At 45.5% G+C, this 23460-nt stretch overlaps 1 long non-coding RNA gene across 1 annotated transcript in view; it reads left to right on the top strand.

Annotated features, from left to right (window-relative positions):
• The window catches only part of LOC127006917 (uncharacterized), an 83542-nt gene extending 67697 nt beyond the window's left edge, over positions 1 to 15845 (top strand). The window contains exon 3 of the long non-coding RNA XR_007759907.1: positions 15711 to 15845. This is a non-coding gene — a long non-coding RNA (uncharacterized LOC127006917). The remainder of the gene's footprint in view (positions 1 to 15710) is intronic.
• Positions 15846 to 23460: the final 7615 nt, after the last annotated feature.

Here is a 23460-nt window from a genome sequence, read left to right as displayed (position 1 = left end):
TCTCTCTGGTCCTCTTCTTTCCTCTTCTCCTCCTCTTTCACTCCCCTCATCCCACTCTCTCATCCTCCCTCCCTCCCTCTCTCTCTCTCTCTAACTCTCTCTCTCTCTCTCTCTCTCTCTCTCTCTCTCTCTCTCTCTCTCTCTCTCTCTCTCTCTCTCTCTCTCTCTCTCTCTCTCTCTCTCTCCATTTACTTACCTATCCATAATTATCTATCTACTTATCCATTTATCTCTCTTTCTTCACACCAAGGGAATATTTTTGTCAACACGGTAATACCCGCTTGAGTGTTGAAAATATTCGTAATTAATATTTTTGAGTCATACCTGAGAAACATCCTCCTACTTGTGCATCCGGAAAGCTTCACCGGGATCAAGTAATTTATCACGACGAAAACTTAATAATTACTAATATTCTCAACAATCGCGGATGGTGCAATGTTGGGAATCACTATAGCGAAGAAAAAAAAAATAATGAGGCTTCTCCTATTGAACTGTTTTGCATAATAATAGAAATAATGATAATAATAGTAAAGAATATCAGACTGGGAAAATACTGGTACCAACGGAATGATAATAATGATAAAGAGTAATAGACCGAAAAACTACTGGTATAAACAACCCAAAAGAGAGCCATTCACGAGATAGTGTGAGGGAATAATGAAGTTCCCAAAATCTTTACATCGCAACTAGAAACTGAAAAGCAGAAGACCTATATAAATGATTGGAAACGATTGGGGAAAGCCTGCGTTCTGCATTGGAATGATACGGACCACCAGGAAGGCCAAGGAAGACGTGGAGAAAGGTTTTGGAGGAAGATATGAGGAGGCTGAACATCACGGAAGAAATGGCTATGGACCGGCAACAGTGGAGGAGGCTCATATCCCGTCCAACCCCACCATAGGGAATAAATGGACGTTAAACGATGATGATGATGATGATGATGATGATGATGATGGTGATGATGGTGATGATTGACACGTTCAGCTTTAACCCACATGCTTGGAGCACTCGAAATCTTCAAGCCATTGTGAATTTTTTTTTTTTTTTATAGATTTGCAATTTAGATCCATTCAAACACTCCTTTTTTCTTATCTGCTTTTTTTTTTTTCTTTTCTTCACCTCTCTCTCTCTCTCTCTCTCTCTCTCTCTCTCTCTCTCTCTCTCTCTCTCTCTCTCTCTCTCTCTCTCTCTCTCTCTGTTCCTCTTCTTTCCTCTTCTCCTCCTCTTTCACTCCCCTCATCCCACTCATCCTCCCTCCGTCCCTCTCTTCCAAACTACAAAAAATCCCCCTTATCGCTGCTCCTGCAAAAATAAGACAGTCCAAGTAGCCAAAAGAGACGGTCATTTTCACGTGAAAGAGTTCGTTATACACAACATACTGATAATAGGCACACGTGTCTCAAGTACTATGCGTAATACTACTCTGAAACACCATCCTCCTATATATATTCATGGGAGCGTTTAATGTTTACAGATTAACCCCAAGCCGCGTATATACGTAGCGTTATCAATACACAGAGCCTTCATATACGTCTCTGAGAAGGCTACGTAAGTGTTTGCAACTAAATCTGTTGACAATGCTAGGGGTTAAATCTCTTTTGTGCGAATTCGTAACAACAGGGAACGAGCAAAAAAACGAACCAGACATCCGAACTCGGAACCTTCCCATACGTCCCTGAAAACTGGGCTTAACCCCTTGACTGCGGATTTCCTACAAGAGAATATCACCAAGCTTCAGGAATGGAGCAAAAACTGGCTGCTACAATTCAATGAAGAAAAAGATTAAGTCCTGTACATTGGGAGGGGATATCCAGCACACCAATACTACATGGGAAACACTGCACTATCCATCACAGAGACAGAGAAAGACCTGGGACTATAATGTTACCAGGCTACCAGTGAAGGTGAAATCCATGCCAATCGCAGCGGACGGGTTAAACGAGAGCCGCTGAACATATTGATAATGCTAGGGGTGAAAACTCTCGTGCGAATTCCTAACAACACGTAACGAACTGAAATGAACTAGAGATCAAAACACAGAACATTCCTATACGTCCCTGAGAACTGAGCCTGTGTATACGCATGCAAATAAACCTATTGAGCGAATTCGTAACGACGAGCAACGAACAAAAACGAACCAGACATCCGAATACAGAACCTTCCTATATTTACGTCCGGGAGCAACTAAATTTATCGATAATTATTCTAGCTGTGGAAACTCCTTTATGCGAATTCGTAACAACATGCAATGAACAAAACCGTACTACATAGACATCTGAAAAAGAGCCTTCCTATACGTCCCTAACAATGGAGCTTATACGTGTGCAACTAAACCCACTGATAATTCTAGCTGTGGACACTCACTTCAGCGAATTCGTATAACAACACAGCGAACAAAAACGAAACGGACATCCGGCCTTTTCCCACGTTCCGTTCCTCCGGCTCACCTGCCCGCCGCGCCGCACCTGCAGGCCGCTATTCAGGCAGGTGGGCTGATGGACAGGTAGTTAGCAGCTCCTGACACATTGAAATCGGCTTCATTTAGCGCTGATTCCCTCTGGCAGGTGAGTGTGTTCCCGTGGCACTCAGGTTATTGATGTGCCGTCTGTCTGTCTGTCTGTCTGTCTGTCTGTAGGTCTGTTCATCTCTCCCTTGTTGGCTAGAGGGGAGGGAGGGGAGAGTGGGTCAGGGAGGAGGAGAGGGAAGGGAAGGGTCAGGGAGAGGGACTAGAGGATGAAGGGGCAAGGGAGAGTTCTTTAAAGGATGGCGAGAGAGAGAGAGGGAGAGGAGGGAAGGGGAGAGAGGGAGAAGTGGGAGTGGGTGAGAGAGGGAGGAGAGGGAGAAAGGGGAGAGAGGGAGGGAGAAATTTTATAGGTGAGGGAAAAGGGTAAAGGTGGAGGAAAGGGGCTAAAGGTGTGTGTGTGTGTGTGTGTGTGTGTGTGTGTGTGTGTGTGTGTGTGTGTGTGTGTGTGTGTGTGTGTGTGTTTACTTTGGGGGACAACAGGGAAAAGGAAGGTGTCTGGCTGTCAACCTGGAATGAAAAAAAAGAGGAGGTGGAGGAGGAAGAGGAGGAGGAGGAGGAGGAGGAGGAGGAGGAGGAGGAGGAGGAGGGGGAGGAGGGTAAATTTTGTACTGGCCTGCTCGAGAGATATATAGTTGAGAGGAAAGGGAGGGGAAGGATATGGAGGGGATGTGTCTGTTAGAGAGAGAGAGAGATCTAGGTTTTTGAGATAGGGTTACGAGAGTTGTAGTTATAAAGAAAGGGTTACGAGAAAAAGTCATGCTCTGAACCCATTGTGAAATTGTAAAATATGAAATGTATTACTTTTTTTAAGAGAGAGAGTAAAAGTATGAGGTACGATGAGGGAGAGGAAAGTAAGGGTTTAAGAGAGAGTGAGGGAGAACCACCACCACCACCACCACCACCGGGGGTTTTCAAGGGGAAGAGACGCAAGGGGACTGAAGGTGTGTATGTGTGTGTGTGTGTGCGTACACACACACACACACACACACACACACACACACACACACATTCCCTAGGGCGAGGCTAACCATCTTTTTTTCCTTTTTCTCTTTTACGACAAGAGGAAAAAAGTAGATAGAAAACTATAGACAGACAGACAGACATAAATAGGTAGGTAGGTAGGTAGGTAGGTAGGTTGGTACGTAGGTAGGTAGATAGATAGAAAGATAGATAGATAGATAGGTAGATAGGTAGATATATATATATATAGATAGATAAATAGATAGGTAGATAGATATACAAATAGATATATAGGGAGATAAATAGACCGATGAGGAAATACATAGATAGATATATTGATAGATAAGTAGACAGGTAGACAGATAGATAAACAAACAGGTAAGCAGGTAGGATCACGTATCATCCAAGAAAAACATAAGGATCCAATCTCGCCCTGTCGCCGGAGGGGGTCCAGCTAAGCCTCGCTCTATCCCTTCATCTCTAATAAGTAGATAATTACGTAGATTAATTAATAGATAGACTGCCGGGCCGTAAACTTGCTGCGATGGGACCTTTTCTTCGCCCTTTAAGCTTCGTTAGCAGACAGCGGAGTTAGTGTTTAGTGAGCCAATGTGATTAAACGTGGCGCAGTGATCCGGGGTTAGGTTAGATTAGGTTAGGTTAGATTAGGTTAGGTTAAGTTAATTTAGGTTAGGTTAGATTAGGTTAGGTTGGATTAGGTTAGGTTAGATTAGGTTAGGTTAGGTTAGGTTAAGTTAGATTAGATAAGGTTAGATTAGGTTAATTTAGGTTAGGTTAGATTGTCAGGTTAAGTTAGGTTAGGTTAATTTAGGTTAGGATAAGTTAGGTTAATTTAGGTTAGGTTAGATTAGGGTAGGTTAGATTAGGTTAGGTTAGATTAGGTTAGGTTGGATTAGGTTTGGTTAGATTGTTAGGTTAAGTTAGGTTAGGTTAATTTAGGTTGAGTTAGGTTAGGTTTATTTAGGTTAGGTTAGATTGTCAGGTTAAGTTAGGTTAGGAAGGAACATTATCAGCATCAGCCAGTCTCCTCTCCTTATCTTCTCTCTTACTAAAACAGCTTCCTCAAGGTTGGGCGTTCTGTATCGTCTCCGCCAGTTCTGCTCCCCCGCCTTGTCCGCCCTCGTATGGAGTATGCATCTCACGTGTGGGGGGGGGGCTCCACACACACAGTTCTCTTGGACAGAATGAAGTCTAAGGTTCTTCGTCTCATCAGTTCCCTTCCTCTTACTGACAGTCCTCTACCTCTTAAATTCCGCCGTCATGTTGCCTCTCTTTTTATCTTCTATCGATATTTTCATGCTGACTGCTCTTCTGAACTAGCTAACTGCATGCCTCCCCCCTCCTGCGGCCCCGCTGCACTCGACTTTCTACTCTAGCTCATCCCTATATACTGTCCAAACCCCTTATGCAAGAGTTAACTAGCATCGCAGTTCTTTCATCCCTTTTACTGCATGGTAAACTCTGGAACAGCCTTCCTTCGTCTGTATATTTCGTCAGTATATTTCCTCCTGCCTGTGACTTGACCGCTTTCAAGAAGAGTGTATCAAGACATCTCTCCATCCAAAATTGACCTCTCTTTTAACCACTCTTTATTTTTCGCTTTGTGGGAACAGCGATTAGCGGGCTTTTTTTTTACACTTTCTTTTTGTTGCCCTTGAGCTGCTTCCTATGCAGTAAAAAAGAAACACACACACACACACACACACACACACACACGTACGTAAGAAGGCCGAGTTTTACAGAATTGAACGGAAGCAATAAAACATGTAAGGGACCGTGTGACATGGGAGTGAGGGAGGGAGGAGTGATGGAGTGGTAGCGTGCGATATGAGAGCAGGAGGAGGAGGGGGGGGGGGGGGTAGAAGTGGCGAAGGACTGGTGATGGACTGGTGACGATGGACGCTGGTGAAAGGGGGTGGAAAGAGCAGGAAAGTGGTGGTTGTCAAAGGCGATGAAAATAGAAGCAGGAGTGAAGGGAGGGAAAGAGAATTGATGTAGGAATTGTAAGTGGACATGGAAGAGCGAGGAAGGGAACTGGAGCAAGGTAAAGAAAGGGGGCTAGTGTGGAAGGGAGGTGGAGCAATGTAAAGGAATGGATGGATGGATGGTAGTGGATAAAGAAGAAGGTGGAAGAAGATGGAATTGAGTGGAGTGGACAGAGAGCAGTTAAGGCTATTAGTTTTGTATTCTCAGGCATTTCGCAGCTTACACACACACACACATTTGATAAGGCTTTTGTAGAGGTTGTGGTTATTTCCATGGGTAGTTTTATGAGCTTAGCGGTAGTTTGACAAGGCCTCTGCACCATGAATGAGAAAAACACTAATTAAAACCCGACTGTTCTTCTTTAGCCTTGTAGCTGCGGGGATCACGTTTCTTAAAGGCCCTTCCCTCTAAGCGAGAAAAAAGAAAAAAAATCATCACTCACGCAAACCATTTCATAATACATATCAACGCATTTGTTATCAGTTTATGCAGTATCTATTTGGGGGGGTTTATATCATGGCAAAAATGTGGCCCGTCGCTGGTACACGGTAAAGCCACAACTTTGGCCCGTTGCTGCTACCGGGCTAGAAATGGTTTTGGGAGTCGAAAGCGTCTGAGAATATGGACTAAAATCACCCCTTCAAATAGATGACAACGAAGGAAGTCATTATTCTCTAACAGTCTTTGAAACTTTGTGAAATATTGACAGGCTGGAAATATGAATACAAAACAAAAAAGATTGACAACAGTAGTATAGGAAACGGGCAGAAGGGAAAAGAAGGACTGACTAACTGACTGACTGACTGACTGACTGACTGACTGATGGAGTTGAGCGTTACTGAAAACCATAAACCAGGGTGTGGAGAGAGATGGAAAGACAATGAACGGATGTGGACTGAGACTGATATGGAGGAGGTTATGGATTGTGGTGGTGAGGAAGTATTGCCGTAAGTAAGAACGAGAGTGACGGATGGATGGATGGAAATGGATGGTGAGGTAGTACTTACGGCAAGGTGATTATGGTAGATTGTGGTAAAGGAAATAGGCAAAGATGGGGAAGGGTAAAGGAGATGATGAATTATGGTAAGGAAGGTCGTAGTGAAGGAAATTGATGGGCTATTAGAAGGTGAAGGAAGGGAGGAGGAGGAGGAGGAGGAGGAGGAGGAGGAGGAGGAGGAGGAGGAGGAGGAGGAGGACATAGACTAGAATGCTTGAAGGACTGAAAATGAAGGAGAAGAATAAGGGAGGGATGCAAAGAAGGGAAGGATGAAGGGGTGATGAAGAAAGGTCGAAGTGAAGGAAATTGATGGGCTATTAGAAGGTGAAGGAAGGGAGGAAGAGGAGGAGGAGGAGGAGGACATAGACTAGAATGCTTGAAGGACTGAAAATGAAGGAGAAGAATAAGGGAGGGATGCAAAAAAGGGAAGGATGAAGGGATGATGAAGGTAAAAGGAAGGAAAACGATGGACTAGCAGATGGTGAAGAGAGAGGTGGAGGAGAAGAAGAAGGCTGGAAGATAAAGGAAAGAATTGGGAAGGATCGGAGAGAGGGGGTGAGGGGTGACGATGGGCTGACGGAATGGAGGATGGGAAGGAAAGGAAGGTTGTTGAAGGAGGAGTTGGTGAGGGGGGGGAAAGGGGGGGAGGCAAGGACGTTTTCTCTACATACAGCAAACTACTGCAGAGGGAAGCCGCTGACCCTGAGGCGGCACGTTGGTAACTCATTCTGATGTGTGTGTGTGTGTGTGTGTGTGTGTGTGTGTGTGTGTGTGTCGAGGGGGAGGAAGCCGAGTGAGAAGCGGGATGAGGGACGGACGGAAGGAAGGAAAGGAAGGGAAGGGAAAATAACAGGGAGGGAGGAAGGACGGAAGGGAAACTGTAGAGAATATCGGATGAAGCGAAGAAGGTTAAAGGAAGAAACTATAGAAAGAAAGGAAGGTAGAAGGTAAAGATTGGGGGAAAAAAGAGATTAGGAAAGAAGGAAAGGAATGAAAGGAAAAATAACAGGGAGGGAGGGAGGAAGGACGGAAGGGGAACTGTAGAGAATATCGGATGAAGAGAAGAAGGCTAAAGGAAAAAACTATAGAAAGAAAGGAAGGTAGAGGGTAAAGATTTGGGGAAAAAAGAGGTTAGTAAAGGAAGGATCGAAGAACGGGAAGCTACGGGAACGGCCAAAGAGAAGAATGAGAGAAGGAAGAGGAGGAAGAAAGGAAGTAAGGAAGGAGGGGGAGCTAATGGAAAAGCGTAAGAGAAGAATGGAAGAGGGAAAATGAGGAAGGAAGGATGAAAGGAAGGTACTAAAGGAGGAGGAGATAAAGAGAAGGGTGAAGAACTGAATGAGAGAGGAAGGGAAGAAGAAACGAAGGAGGAGGAGCTACCGGAGAGGATGAAGAGAAGAGGGAAGATGAGAGAGGAAGGAAGGGAGGAAGAAACGAAGGAGAAGGAGCTACCGGAGAGACTGAAGAGATGAATGAGAGAGGGAAGATGAGAGAGGAAGGAAGGGAGGAAGAAACAAAGAAGGAGGAGCTACGAGGAAGGTTGACAAGGAAGAGAAGAAATGAGTGTTTTAAAAGATTCACCACTGTCTACTGCCTGAAGGAGAAACACACTGATTCACTCACACACATGGCCAGAAGAAAGTATAATTACGAACACGATAACTGATTCACTCTCCTTGTCCGTCAATATATTCTCACGTATTAATATTTTCTGACATCCTTGTGTAGAGCATGAAGGACTTATCAAAACGATCTTCATGATAGCTTTTTTTTTCTTCTATTCTTTAATTTTGTTTAGATGAGATGAGTGTCTAAGTCAACCTATTGTGATGTCACCGAAAATCTTGATCTGTCGTGGTATATAAGTATTTTCTCTGTCCTCTCCCAAACTGTCTTCGTATGGTTTGTTTTTCTATTTTGTGCTTTGCTTAGGAATAAACTTGGTATGTCACCGAAAAATAATTAATTTCAATCTTCTTCAAAATGGTCCTAATATTTCTTTTCTTCCTATTTTTATGCTTTTTTTTACAACGAAGGAGACAGCTTAAGGGCACAAAAAAAGGAAACAATAATATAAAAAAAAGCCCGCTACTCGCTGCTCCTAAAAAAAAGAATCAAAAGAGGTGACCGAAAGAATAGAGAAACGTCTAAATCAACCTATCATGATGCCTTGACTTAATGTGATGAAACTTGCTGTGTCGCCACCGTATAAGTATTTTCTTGCAGTCTGTGTTTAGAATAGAGAAGTGTCTAAATCAACTTCTCGAGATGTCACCGAACAACTTGATATATCGCCGTATGAACACTAAGACGCTGATGCAAATGTAACTCCCCAATCCTCGACCACAGCGCGTTATGGCGGAGCGCGGAGGCGGCGGTGTTGGTGGTGGTGGCTGGTCGCTCGATGCGCAGCCCATCCATTAAAGTTTTATTCATGTTTCCGGGTTTGCTGGCTGGTTTAACTGGCGCCCGGGGACACTACGGAAGGCAACGCGGATGTCACAGTTAGTTAATGGCCCCCGAAAAGCCCCTGGACCATATTCTCAAACGCTACGACGCTTACAGCCCACATTTGACAAGGCTTTCGTGGGGGTCGTGGGCATTTCCAGGTGTAGTTGTATGACCCTGGTAGTAGTTTAGGCATTTCGTGGGGATCGTGGGCATTTCCAGGTGTAGCTGTATGACCCTGGTAGTAATTTAGGCATTTCGTGGGGGTCGTGGGCATTTCCAGGTGTAGTTGTATGACCCTGGTGGTAGTTTAGGCATTTCGTGGGGGTCGTGGGCATTTCCAGGTGTAGTTGTATGACCCTGGTAGTAGTTTAGGCATTTCGTGGGGGTCGTGGGCATTTCCAGGTGTAGTTGTATGACCCTGGTAGTAGTTTAGGCATTTCTTGGGGGTCGTGGGCATTTCCAGGTGTAGTTGTATGACCCTGGTAGTAGTTTAGGCATTTCGTGGGGGTCGTGGGCATTTCCAGGTGTAGCTGTATGACCCTGGTAGTAGTTTAGGCATTCCTCTGTACCAAGAACGTGAAAAACACACAAAAAAAACTCCACTAATCTCCTCTGTGGTCTTTATAAATATTTGATGTAAGAGGCTACATCGGCTGACAATGCAGGACCCTCTCTCCTCTTCCTCCCACTTCCTCTCCTTCCAGTAAAATGTGATGACGAAGGATATGTCGTCTGCATGTATTTCCTCCTGCCTACGACTTCAACTCTTTCAGGAGGAGTATCAAGACACCTCTCCACCCGAAATTGATCTCTCCTCTGGTCTCTCGTTCTTTTTTTTCTTTGGTCGGAACAGGGCTTTTTTGTTGCTCTTTTTATTCTCTTTTTTTTGCCCTTGATCTGCCTCCCTTGCTGTAAAAAAAATAATAATCACGTATAGACCCTTAGAAGACACACACCTAGTTATGTCTCCCAAAAAGTCCCTCTCCTCCTCCTCCTCCTCCTATTTCTCTTCTTTCCGGTAAAATGTAAAAACGAAGCAAACACACACACTTCTTCTCTTTCTTATCCTTTTTTTGTGTGCCCTTGTGCTGTCTCCTTTGCTGTAAACACACACACACACACACACACACACACACACACACACACACACACACACAGGCAATAAACCATGTCCTCCTTCTACCACCCAATACAGACAGACCATTAGAAGACCCAGCCAGCCATTCAATAGTTTACGCAAGTTGGGAGGATGACGCGCCCATTGAAGACGTCCTCTCCGCTCTCACCTCTCGTACACAAAGGAGGGATTCCAGGAGAGGTGAAAGCTGGAGAGAGATGCTTCGGAGCCCATTAGTGTGATAGCGTGAGTGTCGCCTCGGGGTGTTGGCTGGTGGTGGTGTTGCTGCCGCCGCTGTGTACGTGGAAGGTCGAGCGTGTGTGTGAGGGGAGGGGGAGCAAGGATACGGTGACAGGGAAGGACGGAAGAAGGGAAAGGAGGAAGGAGAGAGGGAGGAAGAGATGTGGAGATGAGCAAGGATGGAACAGGAGGCGAGGGAAGTTAAGAGTGAAGGGAAGGAGAAAAGTGAGGTATGGAAGGAAGAATGAGAGGAAGGATGAAAGGAAGGAAGGAAGGTAGGGTGGAAGGAAGGAAGGACGAAAGAAAGAAAGAAAGAAAGAAAGGAAGGAAGGAAGAGGGAAGGTAGGAAGGAAGGAAGGAAAACATGAAGAGCCGAGCAGCGTGGTTAGAAATAAGGATAAAGAATACGAGAGGAAAGAAGGAAGACAAAATAAGTTACCGTTTAATTGGGCTTTCTTTAAAGATAATAGCAAACCTTAAAAAAAATACATAAAAAGGACCAATTTAGCTCAACGTTTAGTCTGGTGCACGAGGAGGAGGAGGAGGAGGAGGAGGAGGAGGAAGAAGAAACATATGACAAAGAGAACTCAAGCTCAGCCAAACAGGAACATTCATCGTCATTACACAAAACTACACAATCAACATCAAAATAAAAGGATGAATTCATTGAAGAAGAGGCTGAAAAAGAGACCGGAACCCCAACCCTCGACCCGACCTGTTATCTGTCCAATCATCCATTCATTCACTCATCCATTCAGCCATTAATCCACACACACGTATCCAGAAATCACTAAACGCATCCACCCATTCATGTTTCCAGCAAATGAACCTTCCTCCAACTCCTCCACCTACACATTCACCCACCTAACCACCCATCCACTCCACCCACCCAGCCACCCACCCCGCCAGCCACCAGGAGTGAAGGTCAAGGTAGCAAGTGATGAGGAAATACCTTAAAACGCTGGGTAATTAGCAGATGTTTATAGGTCAGAGCGGCGGCGGCGGCGGCGGAGGAGGAGGGGAGTGGCGGGAAAACAAGCAGGTTGAGGGACAGGCAGGCGGCAGGTGGGTGGCTGGTAGGTGAGAGGATAGGAAAGGTAAATGATGCGGGGAAAAGACAGGAAATGAGAAGGGACGTAAAGGGAAGGGAAAGTGAGAGGAAGAATGAATTTAGGGTAGTAGGAAGAGAAGAGAAAAGAGGTAAATGATACTGGAAAAAGAGAGAATGAAGGAGAAGGGGAGGAAAGGGAAAGCAAAGATGGTAGGAAGAACAGAGGCGAAGGAAGGGGAGGAGAAAGTATATATAGAGAGAGGTAAATGTGACCGGGAAAGAGAAAAGAAATGAGAAGGAAAGAGAAGGAAGAAGATACGAAGAACGGAAGCGAATGAAGGATAGTAGAAGGTATATATGAAGAAAAGGGGAGAGGTAGCGATTTAAGAGAAGATATGAGAAGAAAAGGTATGATAGGGAATAGGAAGATGAGAAGCGAAGGAAGGGAATGAAGAAGAGAAAAAGGAGAAGGAGGGAAATAAACTTAAAAACAAGGGCAGGAGGGTTTAGAAAAGCAGGAATGTGATAAAGAACGAAGAGAGATAGATAGATAGAGAGAAAAAATAAAGAGAATAGAGAGAATAAAGGAATAGGGGAAAAACGAAAGCAGGTTGGAAGGGGAGTGAGACAGGTGTGAGGGGAGGGGAATGAGGTAGGTCTGAGGTAAGGGGGGTGAGGGGGGCAGGTGTAAGGGAAGGGGGGTGAGGTAGGGAGGGTATTTATCTTTTATTATACATGATGAGAAGGCGCCTCCCCCTCTCCCCCTCGCTCTTAATTGCGCCCTTCATTCCCCCTCTCCCTATTTCCTCCCTTCTCTCCCCCTTTTCCTCCCTTCCTCCCTCCCTCCAGTCGCACGTCCCCTTCCCTTACCTAATCTTTTCCTCCCCTTTTCTTTCCTTCCTTTCTTCTTTCCTTCCTCTCTCTTTCCTTCCTTTCTTCCTTCCTCCCTCTCTCTTTCCTTCCTTTCTTCTTTCCTCCCTCTCTCTTTCCTTCCTTCCTCCCTCTCTTTGGTTCCTTCCTCCTTTACATCGCCAGTTCCTCCTCTCCCTCCTTTTCCTTTTTCCTTCGTTTTCTCCCTCTTCTACTTTCCCTCTTTTCCTTCCTTCCTCTGCTTCATCATTCTGCTTTTCATCTTCTCCTTCCCCTTTCCTACTTTCCTCCGTTTTCTCCTTTTTCTTTCCCCTTTATTTATTCTTCTTCTTCTCGAGTCCTCCTCCTCCTCCTCTCTTGCTTTCCCTCTCCTTTTTCTCTCAGTTCCCCTTGTTATTCATTTTCCTTATTACTCACTTTTACTTCACCTCCTCATGCCCCATTTTCTTAACGTTCCCTTTCTTCCTCAATCACCATCCGTTACCTCTCTTTCCTCCCCTCTTCCTTCTCTCTTTTTTTGCTCTCTTTGTTATATTTCCTAATCCTTTTCCTCCTCTTTCCTACCTATCATGTCTCCTTTCTCCATTACTTTCTCTCCAGCGTCTCTTTCTCTCCTTCCTTACCTCCCTCCCTCTTTATCTTTCTTCCTCTCCTATCTTTGTCCTCCTCCTCCTCCTCCTCTTTTTCTTTCCATAATTGTGTCTTTTCTTCCTCCTGTTTTTCGTCTACCTTTCCTCTCTCCTCCTCCTCCCCTTCTTCCTCCTCTCCATCGGTTTATTTCCTTTCTTTCTTCACTTCTCTTCCATTCTTCCTCTCTTTTCTTCCCCTTCTTCCTCCTCCCTTTCCCATCGGCTTATTTTCCTTCGTTTCCTTACATCCCTTCTACTCTTCCTTCCCTTCGCCTCCCCTTCTTCCTCTTTCTATACTTATTTCCCTTCCTTCCTCACATCTCTTCCCTCCTCTTTCTTCAACTCAATCACCCCCTCTATCCCCCTCCTCACCCCCCCCCTCCTCCTCCCCTCACCTTACCTTACCTCAGCCTTCCCCTCGTAACCTCCCTCACCTGTGCCCTTGTTTCTGGGAATATGTACCTGTGTAATTAGTGGGTTATTATGCCCCCGCCTATTACCCAGCAAGATGTAATGATTATGAGGGTGGTTTGTACTGTTGATGGTGGTGGTGGTGGTGGTGGTATTGTTGTTGTTGACGGTGATGGTAGTGGAGGTGGTGGTGTTGGTTGCAGTGGTGGTGGAGGTGGTAGTAGCGTTTATTGTAGCTAATCTTCTCTTCTTCCTCGTTCTCGTCCTCCTCCTCTACCTTTCCTCCTCCTCCTCTTCGTCCTCGTCCTCGTCCTCCTTCCCCTCCTCCTCGTCCTTCTCCTCCTCGTCCTCTTCTACCTTTCCTCCTTCTCCTCCTCTTCGTCCTCGTCCTCGTACTCCTCCCCCTCCTCCTCCTCGTCATCCTCTCCCTCCTCGTTCTCCTCTTCATCATCATCATCATCATCATCATCATCACAATTACGCAAGCCCTGGAAAACTGGTGTAGGATTATGATAACAGTTTCAGCACCCCAAAACAGACCCCATGTATACCGAACAGCGTATCGCCGGGAACAACACACAGAGGCACTCAGAGCAGCGGAAACAGAGAGGAAACAACGGTAACGGAGACGCAGCCAAGCATACAGAACACACTTCGAAACCCAACCAAACTAAGTGGGTGTGAACGGCGTGAAAGCTGTAGTATAGGGAGGGGAGGAGGAGGAAGGGCGAGGGGGGGGTTGATGGGAGGGCCCTTGGGGGGAGTGGTGGTGGCGGCGGCGGCGGTGGGGACGGTGAACACACATACGGCAGCGGTAACAGCCTTGAGCAACGCGGCCTTGGCGGGGAAAGTTCCGTGTGTGTGTGTGTGTGTGTGTGTGTGTGTGTTCGTTGTGAGGTGAGTGAGGGAAACCGTGGCTGGTGGCGATGATGGTGCAGCGGCGCGCGGCACTCCTGTCTCTGCCTCGGCTGTGGCCACGCGCGGGGACTTACACGCGCACAGAGAGACGGATTGGCCTGCACGCACGCACTCCTTTGTTCTTGTCGTTGTTGTGGTGTTGTTTCTGCTGCAGTATTGCTACGAGACCCCTCCTCCCCCTCCTCCCGTCACTGCTGGAGAATTGATAACCGCTCTCTCAGTACGTTACGTTCCACACCAATATTCGTGAGTTTTGTGCATCGTCAGAAATGTTACACGAGAAAGCTGAAATGAAGAAGGTGGCATCATTTCAATAACGACTTTTTTATTTAGTAAGTGACGCATTGTAGCTAGGTTTTTTTCTGTTCATCATAGAGGAAAGCGAAAGTGAACAAATCCTGTATTCAGTATTGCCTATTAAATTGTCTTCTGTTGAGTGATGTGCCAATTTAGTATCAGAGGACATGTATAATTTACCGCTTTATATGAGGACGGTGCCTGCGCCGCTCTGAACATTAGTATTCCCGGTGATGAAGAAGGTTTATTAAGGTCATCTACGCGGTGTTGTTTTTTTCTCTCAGTTCCCCTTGTTATTCATTTTCCTTATTACTCACTTTTACTTCACCTCCTCATGCTCCATTTTCTTAACGTTCCCCTTCCTCCTCAATCGCCATCTGTTACCTCTCTTTCCTCCCCTCTTCCATCTCTCTTTTCTGCTCTCTTTGTTATATTTCCTAATCCTTTTGCTTCTCTTTCCAACCTATCATATCTCCCTTCTCCATTAATTTCTCTCCAGCTTCTCGTCCTCTCCTACCTTACCTAACCCGCCGCTGTAATGCCTCACGAACAGGTATTATCAATTGAGGTGTGCAGGGCTATTTGGCGGCGGCGGACCTCATTTAGTCCTCATTAGGGCTGTGTATAACCTTTAGCTGCTTAACCCGACTAGAAGCAATTTCCTTTAGATCGCTCGGCGGTGTATTGATTGGTGGCGATTGTGATGCGTCCAGGAATCACTGAGGGTCCAGGTAGGATGGTCGGACTGACTGGCTGGTTGATTGTTTGCCTGCCTGTTCTGTTGGCTGGTTGGCCGGGCGGTTGGCTAGAGGGGCGAGCCTTTGCTGAGTGCCGGCTGGTGCATGGTGGTGGTGTGGTGGTGTGCTGAATATGATTATCTGTGACCTCATGGTGTTTGCTGATCACACACACACACACACACACACACACACACACACACACACACGCCTCTCTCTCCCCCTTTCTTTCCCCCCTCTCCACGTTTGAGGTCAGATGGCTGCATGAACCTCAGTTGATGTCCATGTCTATATAATTAGGTAATCATGATAACACACACACACACACACACACACACACACACACACACACACACACACACACACACACAATCATGACTCAACACGCCTCCCTCCTTCCCTCACGGCACACAGAGTCGACCTTTGCCTCTGAACTAACCTTATCATGATCGTTCTCTTTCGTGCCAATAATTAACACACGCCACTGTCTTCTCTTTTCAGGTGAGTGTGTTGAGGCGTGCAGGCGTGTGCTAGGCGTAGGTGCTGCTTGGAACCTGTTGCAAATGGTATCGTAATGTATTAGGTATGTTCCAACCCTTCTCCAACAGTTCATGTCTCGTGGAAATACTGTTACACGTGAACTTGGAGAGTACAATAATTTCTGCGTTAAAATATTCCTGCTAAACTCATCTCATGGAAATATACCACCGCAAAGAGCAAAATGAAATATGAATAATTTCTGAACTCGGCAAAGATATTGGAAATGCAAATCTGCGAAGGTAAAAGGCAGAATTATTACACTGGCTTTTCCGAAACTAGAAAAGAATTGTGTCGGAAAAATAAATTGACGCTAATCTCTGGGAGGCGCCACTGAACGAATGCAAATTAAAAAGTGAAAAAGAAAAATGACGCAGAAATGACACTGATTTATTAACTTGGCTGTGAGAAGAAACGCGTGAGTGACGAGTGAAGAAATAGATTTAGTTTGTTGTCAAGGTGAAAAATTATTATATTAAAACTTGTACGATTTAAAGGTGAACGAAACTGTGAGTGATAGTCGCCTTGAACATAGAAATCATCACGCTAACCTTCGATACCATCACCACAATAACCACCACCACCACCACTACCACTACCACCACCACCACCACCACCACGTGAACCTAAGAAGCCAAAACAAGAGCATAAGGCTAGACACTCTTGTTCCTTCCACCATCATCAAGTCGAGCTTCTACCACCACCACCACCTTCCCTGGCACTCCCGCACCCCAACCAGCCTCTCGCCAGTCCGCCCTCGTAAACATAACACGGATCTCAGCTCGACGTGTGTCTCCTTTTAGTGATACCCCTACTTTGTCTCACTTAAGCTGGACTCCGTGGCATTCCAAGCTTACCTCTGTCCACTGTCTTTTGTCCACTGTCACCCGTGATACTTTACTCAGTCTTTTCACTTCCGTCTCTTCGCCTGGCTCTCCCATCGCTATAAGATCTGCTCCGTCCTCTGCCACATAAGCCTTGAATTCTACGACTTTTGGTGCTGATTCCCTCTGTGACCTCAGCCCTTTCCCTAAGCGGTTTTCCTGGTTACTCCGAGTCTCAGAATTTCCAGCAGATCTATTAAAGGTTCACGGTCTCTACTCCGGTCTGTACCACTACTCCAGCGTTACTCCAATATTCAGAGCACACCTACAACTCCCCAGCCACGAGCTTCATAGTACTGTCCCCTTTCCTACCTCGTCATAACTTCAACATCCTCCCTGCCACTAAAGCCCCTAACAGCGACTCCCTCTGCTGCCCAAGACCTCGACGTTGCAGTCTTCCCAACACCGATACTACTGCTACTTTGCCATTCTAACAGCATCCTTACACCTATTCAACATCTACAATACCGTCACTACGATTCTTAAGACTCCGCTCCCTTCCCTTGCTGTTACTCCGGCTCCCTAGCGTTGCACCCGGCATCTCCACCCCGCCAGACGTACTCCACAGCCCTACCTACCTAACTGCCCTTCCGGAAGCGTCTCGAAACCACTGCCAGACCCCCGCCGACGACCCCGCCGACCAACACCCCAGCTCGGCGCCAGTGACCAGCCAGCCGTGCTCATCGCCCCGTCTGCCTCAGCCTTACCTGACTCACCCAAGCTTCCCCTTACTCCCTCCCCTATACCTACCTAAACCTTTCCTCTATTCCCATTCCCCTTTCTACCTCACCCATAGCTTCCGCTCATTCCCTCCCTCACCCCTTCCTCTCCTCCATACCTACTTCACTTTTTTTTTGTCTCCTTCCCCTACCTACCTCACCTCTGCCTCCCTTCCTTCCTTCCAGTCTCGTCACCCTCCTGTCTCGCCACCTCACGCCAGCTAACTCTCCCTTCCTCCATTCCTCCCTCACCTCCCTCCCTTCCTCTCTCTATCTTGCCAACCCGTCCGCTGTTCAGGTCCTTCGGCGCCTCTGTGTGTGTGTGTGTGTGTGTGTGTGTGTGTGTGTGTGTGTGTGTGTTGATTTCAGCCAAGTCAGCCTCTGCCCTTGAGTGGAGTGGCAGCGTTTTATAGCTTATTTTTTGTGTGTTTGTAATCGAGTGTAAAGGAAAGAGAGAAACGGAGAAAAGAAGATAAGAAGTAAAGGAAGGAAGGAAGGAAAGAGAGAAAGAAAAAAAAGAAGTGTGTGTGTGTGTGGTTGAAGATAAAAGAAGGAAGAAGAGATAAGGAGTGAAGGAAGGAGAGAAAGAAGAAAACTGTGTGTGTGTGTGTGTTTGTGTTGTTGGGGGAGATAAGAGACTTGGAGGAAAGTAAGGAAAGAGGGAAAAGGGAAGAAAGTTAGAGAGGAGAGAAAAATAATTGCGTTTGGGTGTGACTGGTTGGTTGGTTGGAGGCGGAAAATAAAGGAGTCGGAGGGGAGCCAAGTGATAGAGAGGAAAGAAAGAAAAGAGAAGGGAAAGAAGATAACGAAGAGAAGGTTGTGCGTGTGCGTGTCTGTGTGTGTGGTGACGGAAGATACAGGAGTCGGAAAGGGAGTCGGCGATACAGGGGAAAGACGACCACAAAGACACATACGAACAAGGATAAAGTCGTCTATTAGTTTGTCTGTCTTGGCGCCGCTCAGGGAACCATATATTATCTCGCCTCGTCCTTAATCCACTCCACTCTCGCCCTTCCCCTTCTTTATCTCTGCCTTCCTCTTCCACCCTTCACCCAGCTACACTTTACTTCTCGCCTCCTCTTCTTTCCTTCCCTTCCTTATCTTTTCCTTTCCTGATACCTCTAAACCCCCTTCCCTTCCTTTTTTTTTCCTTTCCCGATACCTCTAAGTCACTTCACTCCCTTTTCCATATTACTTTGCTTATTTCTCTCTCCCTGTTCTTCTGTTTCTCCCTTTCCTTGCCGTTTCCCTAACTTTCCTTTCTTTCATTCCCTATTCCACTCCCTCTTTCCATATTACTTTGTTTCTTCTCTCTCTTCTCCTTTCTGCTCTTCCTTGCGTCATCTTCCTTAACACATTGCATCCTTCTTACCTCTCTCTCTCTCTTTCTCTCCCTTCCTGTTTTCAATCATCTTCCTGCTTACTGGGTTTTTTTTCTTTCTTGGTCATCCTGCTTTCCATCCTCCCTTCATCCTTCCCTCCGTCCCTTCCTTACTCCATCCCTTTCCTCCATCCACCCCTTCGCCACGATGGTCCTGGGGCTCGTTGTGGACGTCCTCCTGCTTGTCCTCCCCCTCCTGCTGACCGTCTACCTGCTGGACAGAAAGAGGCGAAGAAGCAGAAGCAGCCGCGTGATAGACTAAGGGTTAATTTATGTGTTGGTAGTGCAATGTGTATCTTTAAGTAGTGGTGTAGATGTGTTTGTAGTAGTAGTAGTAGTAGTAGTAGTAGTAGTAGTAGTAGTAGTGTAGTAGCAGTAGTAACAGTAGTGAAACATCTTATAATTTGTCTGTTTTCGTCTTTTTTATGCCTTTTTAGCTAATATTTCTTTCCGTGGTTGTCTTAAATAAAAACCTAATGTCTGTTTCGTAGTCTATTACCAAACGTTTTAAGTCATAGTACGTCAAATCCACGTTTAGGAAGGAAGACTTTGTGTGAATTATGTAGAAGCCTAAACATGATCTCCGACAACTCAAATTAAGAAATTGACCTCTCTTTTTGGCCACTCCTTTGACCTCTATTCTGGAGCAATAAGTAGCGGGCTTTTTTTAATATTTTTCTTTACGCCCTAGAACTGTCTCCTTAGCTGTAAAAAAAAAAAAAGAGGTGCTAGTATTGAGTTTTAGGAGAATACACGAACTCTCTGCAATACATTAAATGGAACGAAAGAAAACCGTAGAGTTATCGGTGGTAATGTACACTAATTTTCTTCGACCATCGCGGCAAACACAAGGAATCCAGGCATATACGTGTTAACAGGATATAAACAAGGAGTATTTCGCGGGAACAGGTTTCTACGTATGCAGGACACACGATGATGATGATGATGATGATGATGATGATGATGTAATAAACAGTCGCATATCGTGCAGGGCCGCATCGTCGTCGTGTTGTGCCTGAAAACTCTACGAAATCATGTTAGTTTTAGTTCTTTAATCCTCGCGTGAGTGCCCTACTACGTAATTCACGCTCAACACCACGCGCAGCTATAAACGTATGCACCTAATTTTACTTTGTTCTTATTTATTTATTTATTTATTTTTATCTTCGCGTGAGTTCCCTTCTAAAGCCCCGTTCACACTGTACCGACTCTGCGCCACGACTACCCACGACTCTAGGGTACGCGAGGTCTTGGGTGTTGATGTGAAAGGGTCGGGCATGTCTTGAAAGAGGTCTTGAGACTGTTGCCGAGTGCTGCTCACCTAGTTGGCCGAATGTCCCAGACAGTCGGCAAGACACCAAGACCCCAATAAAACCTTCCCCCCCTTCTTGGAGCGTGGAGACCAACTTAAATGGAAAAGTCGCTGGGTTGTCGTGGCCCAGAGGCGGCACAATGTGAATGGGGCCTAATTCACACTCATCATCGGGCATAGCTATAGATTATGCACCGATATTTACCTTAACCTTACCTTCAGTGTTGTTTTTATCCTCGGGTGAGTGCGGGTGAGACTAAACTAAAGATAAATAGGTACAGATCGAGCGGCCAGGGCTAGAACGGTGCCTGGTGGGGAGTGTGGATTAGAGGAGCACTTACGCGAAGATGAACGAACTAAAGGTAATGGGGTAACGAGGGCGCACTAAACTAAACTAAGCTACAGGTAAAGCGGAATGGAGAGTGGAGCTCTTTTAATTCACAGCCATCGCCGGGCTTAACTTTACCTTTATTTTTAGTTTAGTTTAGTCTAGTTTAGTTCACCCTCTTTACCGCTTTAAGTTTTTATTTCTTCAATCTTCGCGTGAGTGCTCTACAAATCCCCACTCCCCACCAAGCACCGTTCTAGCCCTGGCCGCTCGCTCTTTTACCTTTAGTTTAGTTTACCTCTTAATGCATCGATATTTACCTTAACATTACCTTCAGTGTTGTTTTTATCCTCGGGTGAGTGCGGGTGAGTGCTCTTTTAATTCACAGCCATCGCCGGGCTTAACTTTACCTTCATTTTTAGTTTAGTTTAGTCTAGTTTAGTTCACCCTCTTTACCTCTTAACCTTTTTATTTCTTTAATCTTCGCGTGAGTGCTCTACAAATCCCCACTCCCCACCAGGCACCGTTCTAGCCCTGGCCGCTCGCTCTTTTACCTTTAGTTTAGTTTACCTCTTAATGCATCGATATTTACCTTAACATTACCTTCAGTGTTGTTTTTATCCTCGGGTGAGTGCTCTTTTAATTCACAGTCATCGCCGGGCTTAACTTTTCCTCTAGTTTTATTTTAGTTTGGTCTAGTTTAGTTCACCCTCTTTACTCTTTACCTTTTTAGTGTTTTAATCTTCGCGTGAATGCTCTACAAATCCACATTCTCCACCAGGCACAGTTATAAGCGTATGAACCCAACTTTATCTTATTCCCTTTAGTTTGGTCTAGTTTAGTTCACCCTCTGTACTTCTTTACCTTTAGTGCTTTTAATCTTCGCGTGAGGGACCTACAAATCCACATTCTCCACCAGGCACAGTTCATAATATATATCAAAGCATTTATCAGATTATGTATCATCTATTTTGGTCTAGCTTAGTGCACCCTCTTTACCTTTTCACGTTTTTATTTCTTTAATCTTCGCGTGAGGGACCTACAAATCCACATTCTCCACATGCACAGTTATAAGCGTATGAACCCAACTTTATCTTATTCCCTTTAGTTTGGTCTAGCTTAGTGCACCCTCTTTACCTTTTCACGTTTTTATTTCTTTAATCTTCGCGTGAGGGACCTCCTATTCCAGACTCACGACCAGGCACAGTGCTATCCAGCGTATGTACCCAATTTTACTCCACGCCAATCATGTCCAGTAAGCTCCACTGCGCTCCACTCTATTTCTCTCCACTATATTTCACTCCACTTCACTCATCTCCACTCCATTCCACTGCCTTTCACTCCACTCATCTCCACTCCACTCCACTGCGCTGAACTCTACTTCTCTCCACTATATTTCACTCCACTCCACTCATCGCTCCACTCTCCATTCCGCTTTACCTGTAGGTTAGTTTAGTTTAGTTTAGTGCGCCCTCGTTACCCCATTACCTTTAGTTCGTTCATCCTCCCGTAAGTGCTCCTCTAATCCACACTCCCCACCAGGCACCGTTCTAGCCCTGGCCGCTCGATCTGTACCTATTTATCTTTAGTTTAGTCTAGTTCAGTGCATCCTTCTTACCTCTTAATATCTTCCTCTTATCAATACCTTCTTTATCCTTTCACTGCCTCTGCCATGCTCTCTCCCATATAAGTACCTCCTTTCTGCCATTCATTTCACTTATTTTCACTTCTTTAGTTCTTTAATCTTCGCGTGGGTGCTCTACTAATCATACGTACTCACAACCATGCACTTTTCTAGCCCTGGCCGCTCCCCATGTACGTGTGTGCCTCGCTATGCCTTCGCGTGACAAGCAAACCTAACATTACCTCGCGGGGCTCCCAGGCGCTGCACGACACGGCGGTTCTCTGTACGCAATTAGTTAGTTCCCCCAGAAAAACGCTCCTGTTCTCGCACTCCCTGGAAGAAAGCAAAAATGAAGTGTGTTTGAGGTATTAATTTGCAGGGTAAGCGTGTGGTGAATTGATGGCTGCCCACACCTGCTGATATCTCTTATTTTCTGTTCTTTCTCATTTGTGTTTTTAGTTCTTTGATTAGTTTTGGTTCTTATTCTGACTGTTCTTTGTATTTTTCCTCCTCCTCCTCCTCCTCCTCCTCCTCCTCCTCCTTTGTTGCTTTCGCTGTGTATCCTCGAAGTACGTATCAAAGTTTTGTGCAAATGTAAATAAATTGCTACAAATTATACACGTGTTTCAGTGTGTGTGTGTGTGTGTGTGTGTGTGTGTGTGTGTGTGTGTGTGTGTGTGCCGGTAAGAGAGAGAGAGAGAGAGAGAGAGAGAGAGAGAGGAAGGGGGGAGGGGTTCAGGCAGCAAAATTTGGTACCTTGATAAAGGGAGAGAATGAGTCTATTAAGCTAAACTCTCTCTCTCTCTCTCTCTCTCTCTCTCTCTCTCTCTCTCTCTCTCTCTCTCTCTCCTCCCTATTTATTTTACTTCTCTCCCCCTTTATTCCTCCCTGCAGCCATTGACTTTATTTTCTTTCCTCCCCTCTTCTTTTTTCTCTCTCGTACTCTGTCCTCCCCTTTACCATTTATATCTATCTTCATTTTCACTACTACCGCCCTTCCCTCCCATTCTTCCTCTGGCTATTCTTCCCTTTCCTCTATCGCCCTCCTCCTCTTTTTCTGTTCCTTTAGTGTGTGTGTGTGTGTGAGTGTGTGTGTGTGTGTGTGTGTGTGTGTGTGTGTGTGTGTGTGTGTGTGTGTGTGTGTGTGTTATTTTTTTTGTTCTTCTTCAGCCTTTACGTCATCACACATTCTCTTCTTCTTTCTCTTTTATCTATCTTGCTTCTTACGTCAGTATTTTTATTGTTTTTCTTTTTACTTCCTCCCTCGTTTTTTTTTTTTTTTTTTTTTTTTTCTTCAGTCATCTGCTTCAGTTATGTTACCCTCCCTAGTGTTATTCCCTTCCCCCTTTTCTACTTTTTCTTCCCCTTCTCTTATCTCTTCCCTCCATTAACTTCTCCTCCAATCTCCCTTTCATGGTCTTTCTGTTTTTACTTTTTACTTTCTCTTTCATCCTCTGCTTATGTTT

Source organism: Eriocheir sinensis, chromosome 3 (assembly GCF_024679095.1).
Source record: "Eriocheir sinensis breed Jianghai 21 chromosome 3, ASM2467909v1, whole genome shotgun sequence".
Classification (NCBI taxonomy): Eukaryota; Metazoa; Arthropoda; class Malacostraca; order Decapoda; family Varunidae; genus Eriocheir; species Eriocheir sinensis.
Note: the sequence above shows the minus strand (reverse complement) of the source record. Positions and strands in the feature narration are given on the sequence as shown.